A 20,729-nucleotide genomic window follows, 5' to 3' on the forward strand; every position below is an offset into this window, starting at 1 on the left:
TACTGTCAGGGTGTAGATAAGAGAAGCTCTGAGAGCTGGAAGTGACGTCAGGTCTCCGGTGAATCCGCCTCCTTCAGCCGTTTGGTAATTGTCACGTAGCTGCTCTCATCATTTATCTCTGAGCCCATTTTTTGACAACAGTGTAAAGCACAGTTATTTCAGTCAGTTCTGCAAAGCGGTGGTAAACATGTACTCAGAATGAGGCTGCAGCCATTTTAGGAACAATGTGTGAGTTTGGTTGAAGGAACATGGTGTGATACACCTGCCTGACACCATAGCGTCGTCCCATGGATCAATGCACAGCACGACTCAGATGCCTTAAAGTGACACTTTAGCTTCAAGGCTCATGTTTAGCTCCTGCTTGTCGATGGCTCTCAGGCTCATAAGCTCGTTGGTTCAGGGAAAACCTGACACGTTGAGGATCGATTTAAAACCATCTCTCACTTATGTTCGTGCCACCGGACATTTTTTCATATTCACATAATTTTCACTTGCATATATTGGGAAGTGCTCACACTGTTAAACCCTGCTTATATCTTTCACACAGGCTTCCCCAGGAAGGGCAGGGATCAGCCCGTGGAGTACAGTAGGGGGAATTAGTCGTCATTAAGCAGAGGCTCAGATGCTGAGGGATTAAAAGGTGCAGGGCATCAGAGCAGAGGAGCAGCAAATTGTTGTCACTGAGAGGAGCAAGGAGATCAGTGGCGGAAAGACAAAATCAGCTGAGCCTTGTCACAAATTAATTTCTCAGACAGCTTTTGCTCGGTTGGGCTCAGAATCCCGAAGATGGGAGACTTACACGAAAGCAGTTCTGAGCCTTCAGACGTGACAGTTTCACTGAAACCCGATTCAATCACACGTGTAGGAGGTGAAACCCTGTATTTGAGGTCAGGCCCAGAGCCGTGAAGCCGCCCTGGTTCAGGCAGACAGACGAGCAGGCAGCCAAGTATTGACCCAGCTACAGAACTACAGAGTGTTGGTGAGCTGACAGCTACAGTATGAAGGTGGAGGATAAGGGGCCTGAGAAGCCGTGCTGCCGGCGTCACGTGGAGCAGCAGACTTCATCACGCTTCAACATCGGTCCAGTGGTTGTGGCTTTCCCTCCCTGAAGGTCAGACGCAGTAATAAGCTGTAATAAGCAGTAATAAGCTGTAATAAGCAGTAAGTAGTAATAAGCTGTAATAAGCAGTAATAAGCTGTAATAAGCAGTAATAAGCTGTAATAAGCAGTAATACGCTGTAATAAGCAGTAATAAGCAGTAATAAGCTGTAATAAGCAGTAATAAGCTGTAATAAGCAGTAATAAGCAGTAATAAGCTGTACTAAGCAGTAATAAGCAGTAATAAGCTGTAATAAGCAGTAATAAGATGTAATAAGCAGTAATACACTGTAATAAGCAGTAATAAGCTGTACTAAGCAGTAATAAGCTGTAATAAGCAGTAATAAGCAGTAATAAGCTGTAATAAGCAGTAATAAGCTGTAATAAGCAGTAATAAGATGTAATAAGCAGTAATAAGCTGTAATAAGCAATAAGAGTCCCTGGTTCCTGTTGTCAGTTGTAGACCTGCTCTGATAGTGCCGTTCTGCATGGCATTGATCTGACCACCCAGCTTTCCTGCAGCTGACCGTGACCTCTGACCTCTCAGTGCACCTCATGGCTGGAAGCAAGCAGTCGACAGCCGTTGGAAGCTAATGCGGGATTCCACAGTAACGTGACACATAAATGCGACACAGTGTCAGCTCCACTTTGTGTCCAGCTCCTGCTCATCACATGTGACGCTGTTAATAGGCTTTCGCCACTAAGTGACACATCTGGCATCGGGATGCGGATACCTCACACAGAGCAGCTGGATGCATTAGTCTCAGTAGTGATGTGTTCTTTACGTCTGCCTCAGCTTTAGCACTTAGCAACGTGAAAGATGCAATATTGAGTTAAACATTTCTGATTTGTAGCCATTTCATTATGACCCAAACACATTACTGACAGTTTCCACTTGGCATCTTTATACCACAGCTGCCACTTTGGAGGCGAATGGATGATGCATGCAATCAAAACAAATGGGCATGAAGACGTGTCCCTGTGGATCCAACACGACTCGTATGTTTGGCACAAAAATAGCCAGCAGGCACACGCAGCCTCTGATTAGCAAAAGGTGTTTGAGAGTCCCAGGTCTGGTAGAGATTCATTCTGCTGTCTGCAGATGTGGACTGAAGCTATGCCTCAAACTGGTCTTTGAGTTGTGATCATTCAGATGCTGACACCAAAATCAGAATTAAAATGAACTCCCTCCAGTTCTTCACTTGCTCTAGAATCAAAGGTCAAAGGTCAGCTACTGGCTCAGGGCTGGTAAATAATGAACGTTAACGAACAGTTTCCTGTGGTTTGATAATCCACTGAGCGTGTGACTGGACATATGCTGCTCCTGCGCTGATGAGCAAGGCAGCGCTGGCTCATGAGTTGCGTGTTCACTGGCTCCGTGTCTCAGTGTGATTAGTGGCTCTAACAGACAACATGGGACCTGCTGCAGCGGCCGGTCACCTGTTGCTCCACCTCTTCTCTGTCTCCCAGTCATTGGTTTTGACCGCTGACATTTAGAGACGTGCACCAGCTTTCACAGCAGGGCGCGGAGCTAATTGGCTGAAGAGGCCTGGACCCACAGCGACAGCCAATGACGTGTGAAGGAGACAGCGCTGCAGGCTGGGATAATGCATCACGCTGACAGACGGACGCATACACGCTTTACTGTATGAGGCAGCAGACAGATCCAGTGTGCAGACAGTGTGAAGACCGCCGCCGCCGCCGAGTGATGGAGCACACGATGAGAAGCAGATGTTGTTTCTGATAATGATGCTAAGGGAAAGCAGACATCACGGTCCCTCCGATGCTGCTGGTGCCACAGCTATGGAGTCAAATTAGGGTCACATTAGATTTGTGCGTGCGTAAACCAATCTGTGCGGGTGTAACCAGATTTGTACTTGTAGACTTAGTGGGGCTGTCCAACGCTCACACATATATTTTGGGGCATTAAAATTACTCACAAATCGTGGCTACTGTAAATTTACAAGTAAAATAATGTGACCTTAATTTGCCTCCACGCTGTGATTGGCTAATGAACAAGGAAGTTGTCGCAGTCCTTTGACGTGGGCATTGACAGGGACCGCCAGTTAACGCTCACTCTTTCTTTTGGAACACCTGTTGACGTTAGCCACCGGTTAGCGACAGAGTAATCTGTGGATGAAGCGCCTAATGTTACCTACCTACATGTTAGGGTTATGTAATGTAAACCATGCGCTTCATCCACACATTATTCTGTCACTGAAAGCGCACGCGAACAGGTAAGTAACATCAACTGGTGTTCCATATGAAAGAGTGACCATCTTAATTGGCGACCGACTTCTGGTGAGTTGTTTTAGTGCCTGGTGACATCATGTTAGCGGTCCCTGTCAATGCCTTGGTTTACGTTCCCTATCTGTTAGCGTGCGCTCTCCGTAACAGTGATCTATGGACGGAGCGTAGCGTTTAACTTGGCCGACCCACCCGTAACCTGCCGGCAGGCGCCATCAGCGCTTAAGTAAACAGTGGGTGAAGGACGCATAGTCAGAGCGGTGCAGGTCTCAGCTGACGGTTGAAAGTGAACGCTGCAAACTAAATAAACGATTGCGTTTTTTAGGACCAAGCTTTCTGCCCGTGTCTTTGGTATCGGTGACATCTGGAGAGATTCTGCAGCAACACTGGGAGTCTGTCTCCTTGTTTAAAAGCATTGTTAAAGTGAACGCGTTTATTGTGGTCTGATAAACGATCACACAGAGTCACAACGGAACCCACCTTAACTCCAGCTGCATCATGACGTAGCATGGCATTGCTAATAGCCTGTCGGCTAACATGCCACATTAACATCTGATAGAAACACCAGTTTAACTTTTACTCAACTGCATCTCCTCCGCATATGACGAGAGTAACGTCACACTTCATACACATGAATATGAGCCGTCATGTCTGTCTGATCATTAAATATGATTAAAGTCATCAGTCAGTGGACTAGCTTGTTGCTGCTTGTGGAGCTTTCAGAATCTGCTGTGCCACGTCAAAGGACTGCGACAACCTCCTTGTTCATTAGCCAATCAGAGCGTGGAGGCAAATTAAGGTCACGTTATTTTACTTGCAAATTTAAGAAGATAAGATTCGTGCGTAATTGTAACGCCCCAAAATATAAATGTATGCATGGTACAGCCCCACTAAGTCTACAGGTACAAATCTGGTTACACACGCACAGATTGGTTTACGCACGCACAAATCTAATGTGACCCTAGTTTGACTCCATACACATCCGTCTAGGCTCCTCATTTGTGTCAATGTCTCCCTGGATACTGTAAATACCTCAGTCAGACCCATTGTCTCTATACGAGGCCCTGTGATTGGACGGGCCACCTGTCCAGGCTGAACCCGCCTCTGCCAGAACCAGCATCTGTGCTGAGCTGAGTTTTACCTTGAGGCACATCCAGACCTGTGATTAAGACCACTTCACTCATACTGATTACATTCAGCTCAGCCTCGTCCCTTTATTCGTCTCTGCCAGGCCCATAATTGTAGCACTTAATGTCCTTTAGATATTACAATTACACTAGATCTATACAGAGACTTCTAATATATTAATATAATATCCTGGGCTTCCATCTAATCACATTGTACTTCTCCACGTTTTGCTATGCATTATTCATTTTTCATTTTGATTTGATGGCAGATAAGGACCAGGTAGTTTTCCCCAGGGCACAAAAATGTCAAAATCAATCATACTTATGAGTCGAACACCATGAATCAATTACGAGATGAACTGGAAGAGTTCAGGTTCAACTGGATTATTGCTGCTTTGAAAAAATCACTGCAGATATTTTCATCTTTACAGTGGAAGAGAAATTAGATAAAGGCTGTAGAAAAGAGGGATGAGGAGAGTGAGCGGCGCTGCTGGGACGCTCAGGTCCAACAGCCAAACGGCACCAGACCACGTCCTCAGCCCTTTGGATGCCTATAAAACAAAGTGGACATCACTTTTCTCTGACTCGCTGCTGGTGATCAGGTTCTGATGCAGCAGCAGCTCTGTCATCGTGAGGACTCACTGAAAACCAGTGAATGTTGGAGAGAGGTCATTTATTTTAAATATGAGGTCAGACATTCAACCATCTCATAGAGTAATGCAAAGTTATCATCAGTCAGTTCCATTCACTCAGTCCTATCTCTGCTCCATTATAATGGCTGTTTTTTTTTCTTTTCATGATTAAAGCTGAGAATTGATTGTAAAGTTCAGGCGTCTTGGTTCAAATTGCAGCTAAACTAAGCGTAGGAGCATTTATTTACTTTTTTTAAATGTCACGTTGTTAATGAGATGTTTGGTCGTTTGACCTTCTCGTTGCTTCGCGTTCAGCTGTGAAGCAGTAATATGTTCTAATGAGGCTGAGCACAGCTCAGGGATTCTGCTGCTGGTAAAAGGTTAAGGACCCTTCATCTAATGAAGCTGATAGATTTATTAGAGCCTTAATGGTTCCCTTCTGCTGCGTGTCCGTGGTTACCTGTTCGTCAGGTGTGTGACCTCCTGTGACCTGCTAGGTTCTGTCAGAACAGTTCAGCCTATTTGAACTGGATGTTTGTCCGTCAAAATGCCTCAAACTCTACGTGTAGGAATCAGACTCTAGGTCTCATTGGTTCAGTCGATGTGAGCTACTGTATGGATGCTGGGAGTGTCTTTCTTTAAATGGGATAATGACTCCTTCACTGCATTCGCCTCTCTGCTGTCAGACGATGTCTTTGTGAAAGACAATCAAGCATGACTCTGTGTGTTTGAGTTGAACTTGGCTAAAAATAAGCTCTTTGTCTGTGGGAGCAGCAGCAGGAGGCAGAATGAGAAGCTCTAACTGTTCCAAGACGCGGCAGCAGCGAGCGTCTGACCCGAGAGGCTTCCTCACAGGCCTCACAGCTCACAGCCACCCTGCTGCAAAAAGCAAGGAGAAAAGAAAGATGATGTCTCCAATGCACATCCCATACCTTCACAGGTTGTATGAATGATTGTTTCTTTTCTGGTTCAAACCTCCATATTCAGGTTTTACAGAAACACCAGTCTGTGATTTACATGTAATTCATCTTCAGACCACAACTTTTAAACACAAACCTTGTCACGATTCCAAAGAATAATACAGTGAATACAAACAGAAAGCAGCCTGAGCAGAAAGACCTGGAGGCTCAGTGGCTCTGCTGCTGAAGGCCACCTGCACATCACAGTCATGACTAGTTTATGGTGTGTGAACCTGTGACCTTCTGTTTTTAATATCCCCTCCTCTCTTATGGATGTGTTTGTGCACAGCAGCTACGACAGTCATTTCTCTCCTTTCACCCGTAACCCAGCCGCCATCAACATATAAAGTCATCCGACGCCGTAGGTAAAATTGGTTTCACTCCTGATTCCAGGATGCCTTGAAGAACCACCTTTCAGGCCTCACACTGTCTCTGAGCACGTCTTCATGAAGTGGGACGTTGTTGAGCCACCGGACAGATGCGTTGAACATATTCACAGCGTCCTATTGATCAGCTGTGCTCCACTGTCGCTTTGTGTTATTGAGCCAGAGACAAATAGACGCCAACTTGGTTTGAAAATGGGGCTTATGGGTTGGTTCCATCACACCCACGCTGGAAGCAGCTTCAGCTGCGTGATGAACTACCTTAATACCAGGATTGACTTGAGTTCTGGCTCTGCCTCTTCATCTTAATAACCTGCTGGAACGGTCCACTTTAAAGGAGCTGGATGGATGACGCTGTTCAGGCAAACAGATAAAATCCATTCATTCTAATGTCTTTGACAGCAGCTTTGGTTTCCGCCGTCTTCATATTTAGAGCTGAGAGTAAATTATAGCCAAGTCATTTATAGGACAGTTGAACAAGTAGATGTTGAGATTTAAAGTCAGTCAGGCCAGAGACGCCACGTCAGCGTTAACTGTGAACCGACAGCTCCGCACGCTGTGTGTGGGCAGCACCGGTCAAATCAGCCTCGGATGAAGCTTCGGATCAGGAGGAGACGGTAAAGATCTGACTCTGTGAAATACAACTTTGTAGGAGCTAAAGACTCGCTCATCGCATGACTCCCAGCCGTGGTAACATGTGAAAGACCTGAACCCAGCACTGTTTTAATGACTTTGTTTCGGTTCAGGCCCGTTCTGGTCACTGAAGCTTTTTGGGATCAGGGAGGTATCTGAGCTTTGAAACTGAAGCTGCTTCTGCCGACCCACGGACGGAGGCTGAGACATGCAGCAGAGGATGGAAGCATGGAAATAGATTACGGGGTTTTAAACGAAGCAGATCAGAAGAGGAGGGATGAGGAAAAAGACAGTGATGTAAACAGGAGTAAGACAGTGCCAATAAGGCAAGTTGACAGACGGCGCTGGAGAGCATCACGCGCTGCAGCGAGTCGGCTGCACGTTCAACTTTGCTTCATAGAAAACAGCTGAACCAGAACCTGGGCCTGTTACCCAGGTGCTGTAGGGATGGAATCAATCACAGTTTAAGTCGCAGGTTTTGCCAGAGTTTAAATCAGAGGTCCAGTCAGAGTTTAAGTCTCAGGTTTAGTCTGAGTTTAAGTCAGACTTTAAACCAGAGGTCCAGTCAGAGTTTAAGTCTCAGGTTTAGTCTGAGTTTAAGTCAGAGTTTAAACCAGAGGTCCAGTCAGAGTTTAAGTCTCAGGTTTAGTCTCAGGTTTAGTCTGAGTTTAAGTCAGAGTTTAAACCAGAGGTCCAGTCAGAGTTTAAATCTCAGGTTTAGTCTGAGTTTAAGTCAGAGTTTAAACCAGAGGTCCAGTCAGAGTTTAAATCTCAGAGTTTAAGTCTCAGGTTTAGTCTGAGTTTAAGTCAGAGTTTTAACCAGAGGTCCAGTCAGAGTTTAAATCTCAGGTTTAGTCTGAGTTTAAGTCAGAGTTTTAACCAGAGGTCCAGTCAGAGTTTAGGCCACAGGAGAGAAATCACCCTGTAGCTTCATCAGTGAGACGGAAACCTTTGGAAGCGCTGGTTTGGATGTGCAGCAGGCAGGAGGCAGCTCCCACAGCTGACATGAAGGTGCAGAATGTGTCGTTTATTTGTTGGGCAGCTCATTCGCGAAGTTTAGAGGAAGCGGCGTCACCTGAGCTCCACTGCGAGTTTTCATCCTGGTTATCTCTCGTCAGCAGCTTTTTCTAATTTATGGATGAAGTTGCCACCAGCTTTTTTGAAATCGTTTCTTTTGTTGCTGGTGCTGGTGCTTCTCCAGCTGCTGTTTGTTTCTCACCCTCCACTTGCACCATCTGACCACATGCAAACATTCAGCCCCTCGGCGTGTGAGCTGCCCAACGTGGGCTGTTTGCTCTTGCTTCGCTTCCAGGCGCTGAAGCCACAGCAGCTGGTGGGAGGTACGAGCACCAGCACGTCGCTCTAGCAGATTAGATTCTGCTAATCTCTGGCTCCGCTCCCACACAATCAGCCAGTGATCTGAACATGATAACCTGCAAACCTGTGACATATTAATATAATTACACAGCATCTGTGTGTATAACTGTGGCCTGATGTGACGCACTGAGCTCAAATTCAACCCGCTGAATGTTACGCTGTACGCTCATGGTTTCTACTCTGTGGACTCATATCTCAGTTCAGGATCAGTCACCACTAACGCCACACTTTATTAATGCAGCAGTGACAGTCGTAGGATCCTCTAAGAGGCAGAAGGTTAAATATTAAATGTGATTGTTGTGCGGTTTTGTTCCCATTCTTTTTCTTCCCATTCCACTTGGTCCCGACTTTTTTTAATAACTTGGAGCGGAGGAGCTGATGCTGCTGAGCTGGAGGACGGGATCGACAGTCAGTCACCTTAGATGTAGCAGCTTCTTCCTACAGCATGGTGGATGGTTACAGCAGCGATGGGACTGTGATCAGTGAGGGGTAATTAATGGGCCAGGACGCGGGATGCGGGTTCTGTTCCTGTTTGTTGGTGGGTGAGTCTGTGGCCTATAGAACAACAGACAGGACGTCGCACACAAACGCTGTTGGCTCTGATCTGTTTGCTCGGGTGGTGACGTTTAATCAATCTGAAAGTAGGACCCGGACATTAAATGTTGTTGAATGCTGTTTGAGGTGGTGGCAAGCCCACAGCAAATGCTTCAGGATGCTGAACTTTGACCTTTCTGAGCAGAGTGAAATCCACCTCATCGATCAGCAGTGTCTCTAAATCAGCCGCATGTTTGTTGAGGCGCTGTGACATTTTGATTAAATGGGCTGTTAAACATTATTGAAAGCTGCTCACACACTTCTGAAACTTCCAGCTCCAGCAGAAGCCTAATGGGCTGGATTCACCACTTCACCCCAGCATCATTAAAAAGTCGGGAGGTTTGGTCGTGGTTTGCGTTGATGAGACAGTTGTTTGTTTGTGGTTTACTGTAGCCCAGTTCTGTATGACTGTCTTCAGTCCTATTTGATCTAAAGGCAGGCGTTAATATCAAGCATAGATGTCAGGTCTCACCTCAGGATTTAAGGAAGCAGGTGAATCCTAACCTATGTTTACTAAACACACTGAAATATTTGCCTTGGACTGAACCAGCATCGGAGTGTTTACCTGCAGAATATGTGGTCAAATGGCTCCAAGCTTCATGTATATGTGATCAAGCGGCATGTAACACAAGAGCAGCACAAACTGAGATGAATGGGTGGGTCTCTGCAGGAAGTCATTGTGACAAAAGCACAGGTGTGAGGAAGAGGAATGATGATGATGGCTGAGTTCTCCTCTGCTGTCTGGGCCCGTTGGCCCACTCTGATAGAGTCGTGGCTCAGTGAGGCACTTGAACACAACAGGGATATGAAGATAGAGCATAGATCACGACTCCCAGAGCAGCAAATCCTCACACATGCGGCTGTAGAGGGATGCGATGGTGCAACACACTGCTGCCTCAGCTCCAAGTCTGATCTGTAGGAAGCTCACAGTCAAACTAAGGAAATAATTGGAAAATTACTTTTTTATTTATCTTTTTTTTTTGTTTTGTCTTTTTTCTTTTTTTTGCACCAAGGTGGGACAGTTTGCAATTTCGTTGTACGGTTGTAACAAGTTTGATGCAATAAAAGTTTTATCTTATCTTAATATGTGGGATAATAATAATAATAATAATAATAATAATAATAATAATAATAATAATAATAATAATAAGAAGAAGAAGAAGAAGAAGAAGAAGAAGAAGAAGAAGAAGAAGAAGAAGAAGAAAGAATGTCGTAAACACATGGTCTTTGCTGTCTCGTCCTCGTTCTCTCCACACAAAGAGATCAATGATTTATTTTCTTTTGCTGAACGTTTGTGCTGCATTTTAAGCTTTTTATCTGATGAGGAGAAGGTTAACTGCAGATAGATACCAGACTACTAGACTATAGATAGACTACTACTACTACTGCTGCTGCTGCCACCATTACTACCACCATTACTGCTACTACTGCCACTACTACTACTACCACCATTACTGCTACTACTGCTGCCACCATTACTGCTACTACTGCTGCCACCATCACTACTACTACTACTACTACTAGTACTACTACTACTACTACTACTGCCGCTACTACTGCCACTACTACTACTACCACCATTACTGCTACTACTGCCACCATTACTGCTACTGCTACTACTGCTGCCACCATCACTACTACTACTACTACTACTAGTACTACTACTACTACTACTGCCGCTACTACTGCCACTACTACTGCTACTACTACAACAACAACAACTACAGTACTACTACTTCTGCCGCTACTACTACTACTACTACTACTACTACTACTGCCACCATTACTGCTACTACTACTACTACTACTACTGCCGCTACCACTACTACTACTACTACCACCATTACTGCTACTACTAGCACCATTACTGCTACTACCACCACCACACATGCGGCTGTAGAGGGATGCGATGGTGCAACACACTGCTGCCTCAGCTCCAAGTCTGATCTGTAGGAAGCTCACAGTCAAACTAAGGAAATAATTGGAAAATTACTTTTTTATTTATCTTTATCTTTTGTTTTGTCTTTTTTCTTTTTTTTGCACCAAGGTGGGACAGTTTGCAATTTCGTTGTACGGTTGTAACAAGTTTGATGCAATAAAAGTTTTATCTTATCTTAATATGTGGGATAATAATAATAATAATAATAATAATAATAATAATAATAATAATAATAATAATAATAATAATAATAATAATAATTTGTTAGTCCCACAGTGGGAAAATTGAAACAGCTCAGGATGAGGAATGAACAAAGAGTCTTTCAGTCAGGTTAGGGTTATGCTATTAAATTACACATAACGTAAGAATACAATCACTATTATACTCTATTTATCTCCTGGGGAAATTGTATTCTCTGCAGCTAACTGTCACCTTACTGGACATACTCAGAGACTACTGTCATAGCCATTAACTGATAAAATAGTTAAAATGCAAATTAAATGTAATTAACTCCTTTTGGCTTTATCCCATCAGCGGTCATTACAGCGAATGATTTGCATGATAGATTTGGTAAGTCTTTTCGCTGGATGCCCTTCCTGATGCAACCCCTCACTGAGGAGATGGAAGCCACAACCTGGGTGACAGGAGAGCAAGGCGCTAACGGCTGGGGCAGCAAACTCAGTGTAATTAAATTACATAAAGTTTAGGTTTTAGGTATAATTACTTTTTTAACATATACTGAACAACCTGTCTTCGGGAGTGGCCCCCTCACTCCAAAACACTGTCTCTACTCAGCAGGTAGAGTCTGTCTGACCCTTCCTGTACAGTGCATCAGTGTTTTGAGTCCAGGATGATGGTTCTGTCACCGATCTGATCTGAATCTAAATGATTAATGAACTTCATCAAGAGGAAGAGGAATGAGCAGTAAAACATCCGTGGAGTGAAGTGAATAGAGCCTCAGCAGCAGTGACCCCTGCGAGGAGGGAGACGTTATGTGTAGTGAAAAGAAATCAGTGTCCAACTCAGAAGGAGGCTCAACAGCTGTACGTGTGTGTTAAGCTAATTAGCTTCTTGAACACAGCGCAGGCTTAGAGACGTGTGATGACAGAGACCCAGTCATGCAGCAGCAAACACTGAGGAGGAAACGTATCGAGCTGCAGAGTCGCTGCCGGTTGCATGCATGGAAGATCCCTGTGGATCCATGTGGATCACTGAGGATCCCTGTGGATTTCTGTGGTTTTCTGTGGATCCCTGATAATTTCTGTGGATCACTGAGGATCCCTGATGATCCCTGTGGATTTCTGTGGATCCCTGAGGATTTCTGAAGATCCCTGTGAATTTCTGTGGGTTTCTGTGGATCTCTGTAGATCACTGAGGATCCACATAGATCCCTGTGGATCTCTGTGGATCCCTGTGGATCTCTGTGGATCATCATGCGCTGACGGCAGCAGAGCAAAGAGCATTTTGGTGTTGTAGTATATTTATGTATCATATTATATAGTATATATTATACATATATATATGTTTGAGTTTGTCCATTTCAATCTGGCAGCTGTAAATTTACTACAGTGTTTTCTCCAAAGTGCAATTAAATTGTTAAGTGGTGTTTGCAATGTCGTAAACACATGGTCTTTGCTGTCTCGTCCTCGTTCTCTCCACACAAAGAGATCAATGATTTATCTTTTGCTGAACGTTTGTGCTGCATTTTAAGCTTTTTATCTGATGAGGAGAAGGTTAACTGCAGATAGATACCAGACTACTAGACTATAGATAGACTACTACTACTACTGCTGCTGCTGCCACCATTACTACCACCATTACTGCTACTACTGCCACTACTACTACTACCACCATTACTGCTACTACTGCTGCCACCATTACTGCTACTACTGCTGCCACCATCACTACTACTACTACTACTACTACTACTACTACTACTACTACTACTACTACTACTACTGCCGCTACTACTGCCACTACTACTACTACCACCATTACTGCTACTACTGCCACCATTACTGCTACTACTGCTGCCACCATCACTACTACTACTACTACTACTAGTACTACTACTACTACTACTGCCGCTACTACTGCCACTACTACTGCTACTACTACAACAACAACAACTACAGTACTACTACTTCTGCCGCTACTACTACTACTACTGCCACCATTACTGCTACTACTACTACTACTACTACTGCCGCTACCACTACTACTACTACTACCACCATTACTGCTACTACTAGCACCATTACTGCTACTACCACCACCATTACTGCCACCATTACCGCTACTACTACTACTACTACTACTACTACTACTACTACTGCCGCTACCACTACTACTACTACTACTAGCACCATTACTGCTACTACTACCACCATTACTGCCACCATTACCGCGACTACTACTACTACTACTACTACTACTACTGGACCTGTCAGTCACCGGTTAAGTCAAACCCCTGTTTTCGGCCGTGAGGCTCAGCGGAGGATTGAAGGAGCTCACAGCTGCGACCTCGTCGTGCTACTAAGACACGACGAGTTCGCAGCTGTGTGACCTGGAAGCAGTGTGACCAGCTCACAGGGAAAGGGGAAGACCCCAAACGCACTACCCCACACAGGAAGTAAAGTTTAACATTATGATTTATTAAATACAACAAAGAAACTCGCTTTCTCAGCAGGAATGAGATCACAATATTTAAACATGAATTCACTGCGTGGCAGGACCAAAGCCCAGAACATAAACTGAACCCACTGCTAACGCAGGAATAACTGACTTAACTCAGTACTCTGAGCATACAGCAAACTAAACTAATAAACACAAAATGCTCTGTACAAACATGCAGAAACTAAAATGCTCCGTAAATAACGGGCAAACAGTTCTAAACATTGACTGAAATAAAACAATGTCAAACCTTCACAGAAAACAAGCACAGCACAGTAAAGAACACAACACAGGTGAATTCCACTGAACTAATTGAACAGAGCACAAACAGGAAATGACCTCCGGAAACAAAAACACAAGAGCGCCCCCAGTGGCGCGAATGCCGTGAGGGGACACGCTGCGTGTTTTGCTGAACATGGGTTCACATGTGGATGTGTGTGAGCTGTAGCTGTGGTGATGGTGATGGTGATGGTCAGGCTGCAGGAGCTGCTCCTCCTCCTCCTCCTCTGCCGGGTGCGCTGCTCCTCTCTCCGTCACAGCTGTGTTCTTCATGCCTGAGCCTGAGTTTGCTGCGTCAACATTATCTGCTCTACAGCTGGAAATTGCTCACATGATGCTGGAATCAAGGCCCGCGTAGCTGCAGCCCCACGGTCTCCACGTCGCAGCTCTGTGACTGTGTGATAAGAAAACCCAGAGAGAATTGTGTGATTGTGACGACCGTGTGTCGAGCCTTGCTCCTACTGTCCCACTGTGTTTTTGTTTTCCTTCCTGTCTGCGTCGGGCACAGATGATGGAGGCGATGGCCCAGTGACAGTCGGGCGCCACTAAATGACTTTACAGGGAGAAGTTCTGTTCTAACTGGTGGGAGAGAGACAGAGGATGAAATGGAATGGAAGTGAGAGGAAACTAGGAAACAAAGAGAGGAGCGGAGAGGAGGAGAAACCAGTCCTGACAAGCATTTGGCCTGAACAGAATCTGTGTTTGTTTAAAGGACCTAAAGTAAAATGTTGTGTGGGGACGTTGAACTGATTAATCAGTGGTTCGTACACAGATGAGCGACACCACTCGCTGCAGCTGTGACCTTTAAAACACTGAGCACAAACACACAAGCTGTCACACTCGTCTACCTGAGCTCACGCATGTCGATCTGTCACCGGCACAAACACTGGGGCTGAGCGGCGCTGACGCATGGCAGGTCCTCAGATTGGATGTGGTGGCGTGTTGTTTCCACGGAGAGGGGCGTTGCCCGGGGAAACCATTTCTGGACTAAAACTGAGATTGAGTTTTCTTCTGCGGGTGACGAATCACCAGACCTCGGCTATGAAGCCCCACAGTATGAAACGTGGACGCATCAGTCAGCGCCAACAGCTGAACCAAGGCAGACGCGCAGACGATGGATGATTGCTGCAAGGAGACAAGGACACAAGGACGCAGGAGACATCAGGGGAGACAAGATGACGACAAGGTGGAACTAAAGCAACTAAAAGAGAAAACATGAGGCGCTTGAACTGTTCAAACGTGGTTTGATGGATGTTATTATATTTTATTAGGAGCCGGTTGGCTTCTGTGAGGCTCTGGTGCGTTTGGATGGATGTGTTCAGGAAACATTTAGAGTTATTTAACTTTATTTGACTCAGAACTGTTGTTTTCTCTGTTTAAGGCAGCATGTCCATGCAAAGGCCTGGTCCCAGATCACCTCTTCCTGCAGGTTTCCATTCAGAATGTTTGGTCTCTTTACGTCGACTGAAGGTCACTTCAGTCTTTTGCATCGATCCGTCATTAAGCTCGGCTTCGATCTTAGAGTTTATAGAAGCTGTAATAGACACTGCTGCAGTACAGTCCTTACTGCCAGTAAGACTGTGTCACATCGGGTCCAGTGCTCAGCACGATGGATGCTGCTTCAATGGCGGTTAACTCCTCCAGGCGGCGGTGGCTGCGACCGTCTCCATCAGCTCATGATGAGGACGCACGTCTTAGACGCGTGAGCATCTGGAGTCCAAACCTACAGCAATGGCTGCTGCAGCAGCAGAACATGTGTGGGACAAAGTAGTGTAACGCTTCTCGTCATTAAGTGGTGCAGACACATATCAGTGTTATTGTGGAGCACATGAACACAAAGCCAGCAGCACTGCAGTGAGTCTGACACGGTGTGGGCGGCCTGTCTTTGTGTACGCGCCGTGTTTGTCAGTTGAATGCAGAGATGACTAAGGTGTAGGAAGACAACAAACTATATAGAAAATGGAAAGGGTTCCGACATCACGACTCAAAAATGAGTAAGTGACACAGGCAGAGTCCTGCACAGAGGATACACTGCGTGTTATCATTCAGACTCGGCAGCGGCTCTATCAACCTACAAACCTACGATGCCCCATGTGGATGATCAGAACCAGAACCAGTCAGTGCTGTCTGTCATTACAGTCTTCAGAAAAGGAGGAGGGAATAAAAAAACAGGAGCTCAGGAGCAGGAGCTGAAGGTGTCAGTTAAACGCTGAGTAATGAATCTGAGTCCCTCTGCTGTTTGTGGGTTGAGCCTTCACGAAGCCAACGCTGTGGTTTCACAGAGATGATGGGAGCTGTGCAGCTTCCTGTTTGGTGCCCCAGCAGCGACCCTCCCTCAGAGGTTGGCTTGGATTTATGGGGCTTGAAAGAAAAGAATGAAGCGTTTTCTGCAGCACGATTAAAATGTCCATTCTTCCAAAAGCAGTTGGATTTGCTTTGTTCCTGGCCTTTCGCAGCAGCAGAGTCACAGCACAACGCTGGCTAATTACAACTGACACCTGCAGCTGCTGTGAAACGCAGTAGATGGGATGGAGACTCAGAACAGGCCTCTGAAGCTGATGCTGAAGCTGGAAGCTTCTCTCTTCGGTTGCTGTCATGGCGCCTGAGGGTTTCTGTGTAGACAGCTTCATGAGCCTGACCCAGTTCGTACCTGCTCTCATCACTGGCTGCTGTTGTGACTCACCGTTTGTCTGTGTCGCCTACGTGGCTGAAGCAGGAAAAGGCTTTGTCTCATTGAACTATTCCCAGCGTTTGTTTGGTTTCTGTGCGTTTATCCTGACGTTGGGCTGCACGGTAGCGCTTTGCTAGCACATGCTAGGTCTCCTCCCTCATGGGTGCAAGGTCATGCTAAGGCTGGTCCACGGCTGTGGGGTAATGCTAGCGCAGCTAACAGAGGCTAACTACTCTGGAGCCTTTTGATGCTGAACCAGGTGGGATCTGCTGGTAATCATTTTTCCCTCTATTTTTGGCCAACAGTGTGTTAACACTCTTGTCCAAACATTTCCTGCTGTTTCTTCTGTTGTAGCTGCTTTTACCAACTTCTTTAATTAACTCACTTGTATCTTTGTTGAGCATGAACTAAACACAAAGGACCTGCTCTGAAGCAGAACTGCTCTGTTTGTAGATGCTAAAGCATGCGATGAGATGTAACGACTTCCATCAACTCCAGCACCAGGTCAGTGCTCACAGTGACGCTGTGCTTCCATCGACCAATCAGCTCCGCTTCAACACTGTTTTCATTTCCCAGCATGCTCCAAGACACAAACACGCGTTTCGGTGTGTAGCTGAAGAGGAATCCAGAGTTGTGCCACTTCCTGAAAATACGTAATAAGTTTTTCCTCTGAGTGCAGAGAACTGCATCTGCTCTGATTTTTCAGTTTTCACTGTGAAACATCAGCAGCGCTACTGGAAACTCCTGCTCATGACGGAACATGAAAGTCTCATCCTGCATTTAATGATTTGAGTTAGGTGTCTACTTCAGGTTTGAAGTCGTGTAAAAGCTTTATTGTTATCACACATTTGAGTTTCTCCTGCAACACGACTCCAGCCTCAACCATCTCTAGGTCTTTGTGTGGAAACTGCATCACTGGGTGTTCGATTTACACTTTCCCAGCTTTGATAAAAGTGGGTAGAGAAATGAAGGAGGGAGGGAGGAGGGGAGGGGTGAGGGCAAGGGATGACAGCAGTCAAGCTTTAAGAATACTAATGAATTACTGATGCAACGTGTTGACACTGCTCTGCTTCCCCTCTCCCTCCCTGGACTCCTTTCTTCCTTTCCTTCTTCCTTTCCTTCTTCCTTCTTACCTCTGCTGTGCTGCAGGTTGTCATCCTCCTGTAACCCTGAGGCCAGTGATGTGACTGGAATGTGAAGGCCCCATAAAGGATCCGGCTGCACCTGAGGACTTCCTGCTTCCCGAGAAAACGCAGGTAGGTCGTCTATAATGGAATTTTTAATGTGCTGATTCTCTTTTGATTATGTGTCTTAAATAATTACAAATGGTGACAAGCAAAGCAGAAAATAGCCTGAGCATATATTAAATGTTTGATGAGGGGCTTGTAAAGTCTCCATCATTACTCTGCAGGCCCGACAGGTTACAGAGGTGGTTTGTTAGGGAACCTACAGTTTGTCAGAGCAGAAGCAGAACCTGGACGAGCTTTTCCTCCAGTGCTTGTTGAGGTTAAAGATCCATGTGAGCTCAGGTAGACGAGTGTGTGGCACGGCCGCATAGCTGTTTGTCCGATACGATGGATGAGGGTCACAGCTGTGTGGAACATGGTGGTGTCAGAGGGACCGAGTTCTCAGCGTAGCTCTGTCTGCTTGGGCCCGACCTGTGCTTTGGATAGGAACCTGCTTATGGCTCGATGGACATCCAGCAGACTTACGGGGTGAAATGAAACGGCCAGCCCTGCGATGGACTGGCGACCCGCCCAGGGTCCATTGTTTTGGATTATTAATTCAGTCTAATAATGTGAGCATTTGCTCAGACATGTTCCAGCCGACGGCCCTGCGTCTACAAACGCATCCCACACAAATGATGCGATAGAATCTGTTCTCTGCTCTTCACTGTGTACAGTGAAAGTCCATGCAGCAGTTTCTAAAGAAGAACGCATCCCAGTAAAACCTCACAATGAGTCATTTTTCTAATTTATCCTGAGTGACTCGCAATAGCCGCAGCAGAATTAGCTGCAATAAGCCCCAATTCCTCCATCAACCACACAGCGGCCGTCCAGGAAGAAGAGCTGTAAGAGGATTGCAAGGGTCACGGCAACAAATATCCCTGCGTCCATAACGCGATCGTACTGTGTTACAGCACTGTGCTGGAGCGTGAAACAGGACATTTGGGATGAAGACTAAGAAATTGCAGCCTTTTTACTTTTTGCAGACACACCTGAATAATTTTTAATAACCAAATACTCAGGTGATAAAATCAGGTCATATGTTGGTAGAGAAAGTGACAGCAGAGCTCCTCCATGGGCAGAGACACAAACTTTACAGAATAAGCGTGTGTGTGTGTGTGTGTGTGTGTGTGTGTGTGTGTGCGTGCATGTCTGTGTGTGTGTGCGTGCGTGTGTGCATGTGTGTGTGTGCGTGCGTGCGTGTGTGCATGTGCGTGTGTGCGTGCGTGCATGTGTGTGTGTGTGCGTGTGTGTGCGTGTGTTGCACAACCACTGTTGCAACCTACCCCCCAAATCAGTTAAGTAATCAATAGGCACAAAGTAAATACGTGGGGATGTACCATAGGCTGACACATTCATGAACAACATAAACAACTGCTGTACTGTGGTTTACCTTTAAAACGAATATTTTTATTTTATTATATATTATATATAATACCAATAATAGTGTTATGGTAGAGCTCTGCCACTTCACCCAGCCAAACGAGTGGAGGGAAGAACCGTCCACACACCTTCAGGTCCAGGAGGGCAGGAGTTGTGACCCAAGCCGCCCACACAGAACCCCCCACAGAGACAGCAGCATTATTGGTGGGGGGCAGCAGAAAACATGTACACACTCACACAGACGCACACACCCATCAACACACACTACCACAAACCTTCCCACAAACATCTACTCAACCGTACGTGAACCCATGCACTCTCAGATACATGCTCACACCCACACCGTTCGCTTCTCATTCATGGGGAGTTATTATTGGGTCTTTGTCTTCTCTGCCTGGGTTTGCTAATAGAACAGCGCAGCCTTTAACCTGCTCTTCATATCTGACTCCTGCTCTATTTGTCTGGCTTTGACCTTTGAATGCATCAGCGTTCGGATCCAGTTCTGCTCTTCTATGTAATTAACTATTCCAGAATCCTCTCCACTGACCACGTTTATGCACAGCAAACATGATTAGTAACGTCAACCGTCAACAATTTCTGCTCCGCAGGCCTTTTATTTTGAAAGGCCTGTACAGTGTCTGCTTAGATGTGTGTTTGATGGATGGTGAGATGTGCAGGAGTCTGCAGGTGCTTCGCCTCTCCTCCCTCCCGTGCTTCCTGTCGCCATTTCTGTCCTCCACCCGTTCTCTCCATCCTTTTGTTCGGTCTCTCTCTCCCTCCTCTTGTCTGAGTGCTGGTGCTTCTTTTGGTCTTTTCGTGCTCTCTGTCACGCACGAGATGCTGCTTCTTTGCTTTCCCATCTCTGCCCTCGTCCTCGTCACGCTTTTCTTCCTCCCTCGCTCTTTTTTAAGAGCTTGTGTCTTTCAAGTCATTTGTGATTGCATTGCTCTTTCTTCTTCTGCCTCACATCTTTATTTCTCTCCACTAGATGATGATATTATCAGCAGAGATTTTCACAATCAAAGAGCCTGCACTGAATAATAATTAAGAGACAATTAGTGCCTGGAGAGATGTGAGGCTTCAGTCCTGCAGCCAGCCGCCCTTGCTTTCCAGTGTAAGTGTGATGCTGTGAGGAGCATCGAGCATTTTAGCACCTCACATTTGCCTCGTGATTCACCACATCGTACAGTATTTCTCCATTATCGTGTCTTCTCTCTGTGACTCACTCTCTCACCACCTCAGCCTCCCTCCCTCTCCTCTCATCTTTAAGAGAGGGCCTGAATCCACCCACTGTATAAGCACGACCTATGGAAAGTCCATTTATTGCCCAGTGTGTGAAAGAGCGGAGGAGCTGAGCGTCTAACCAGAGATTGAAGCCACGAGAGGAGACGAGCACATTAAAGCGGCTGAGCCACGTTCCCTCAGTCTACTGGTACAGAAGCTTCACAAATCTGGCCTCTTGTGGTTTAAGTGATTCATGACAGAAAGAGAAGCATGAGTCATCTGCA

The 20,729-nt window shown here is 45.8% G+C and overlaps 1 protein-coding gene across 3 annotated transcripts in view; it reads left to right on the forward strand.

Annotated features, from left to right (window-relative positions):
- Nucleotides 1-20,729, forward strand: part of si:cabz01090165.1 (uncharacterized protein LOC100333421 homolog) — a 116,455-nt gene that overhangs the window by 24,679 nt on the left and 71,047 nt on the right. For all 3 annotated transcript variants that reach the window (XM_041073339.2, XM_041073341.2, XM_041073340.2), the window contains one exon: nt 17,762-17,868. The gene's annotated coding sequence lies outside the window, so the exon portion shown is untranslated. The remainder of the gene's footprint in view (nt 1-17,761; nt 17,869-20,729) is intronic.

Source organism: Betta splendens, chromosome 13 (assembly GCF_900634795.4).
Source record: "Betta splendens chromosome 13, fBetSpl5.4, whole genome shotgun sequence".
NCBI lineage: Eukaryota > Metazoa > Chordata > Actinopteri > Anabantiformes > Osphronemidae > Betta > Betta splendens.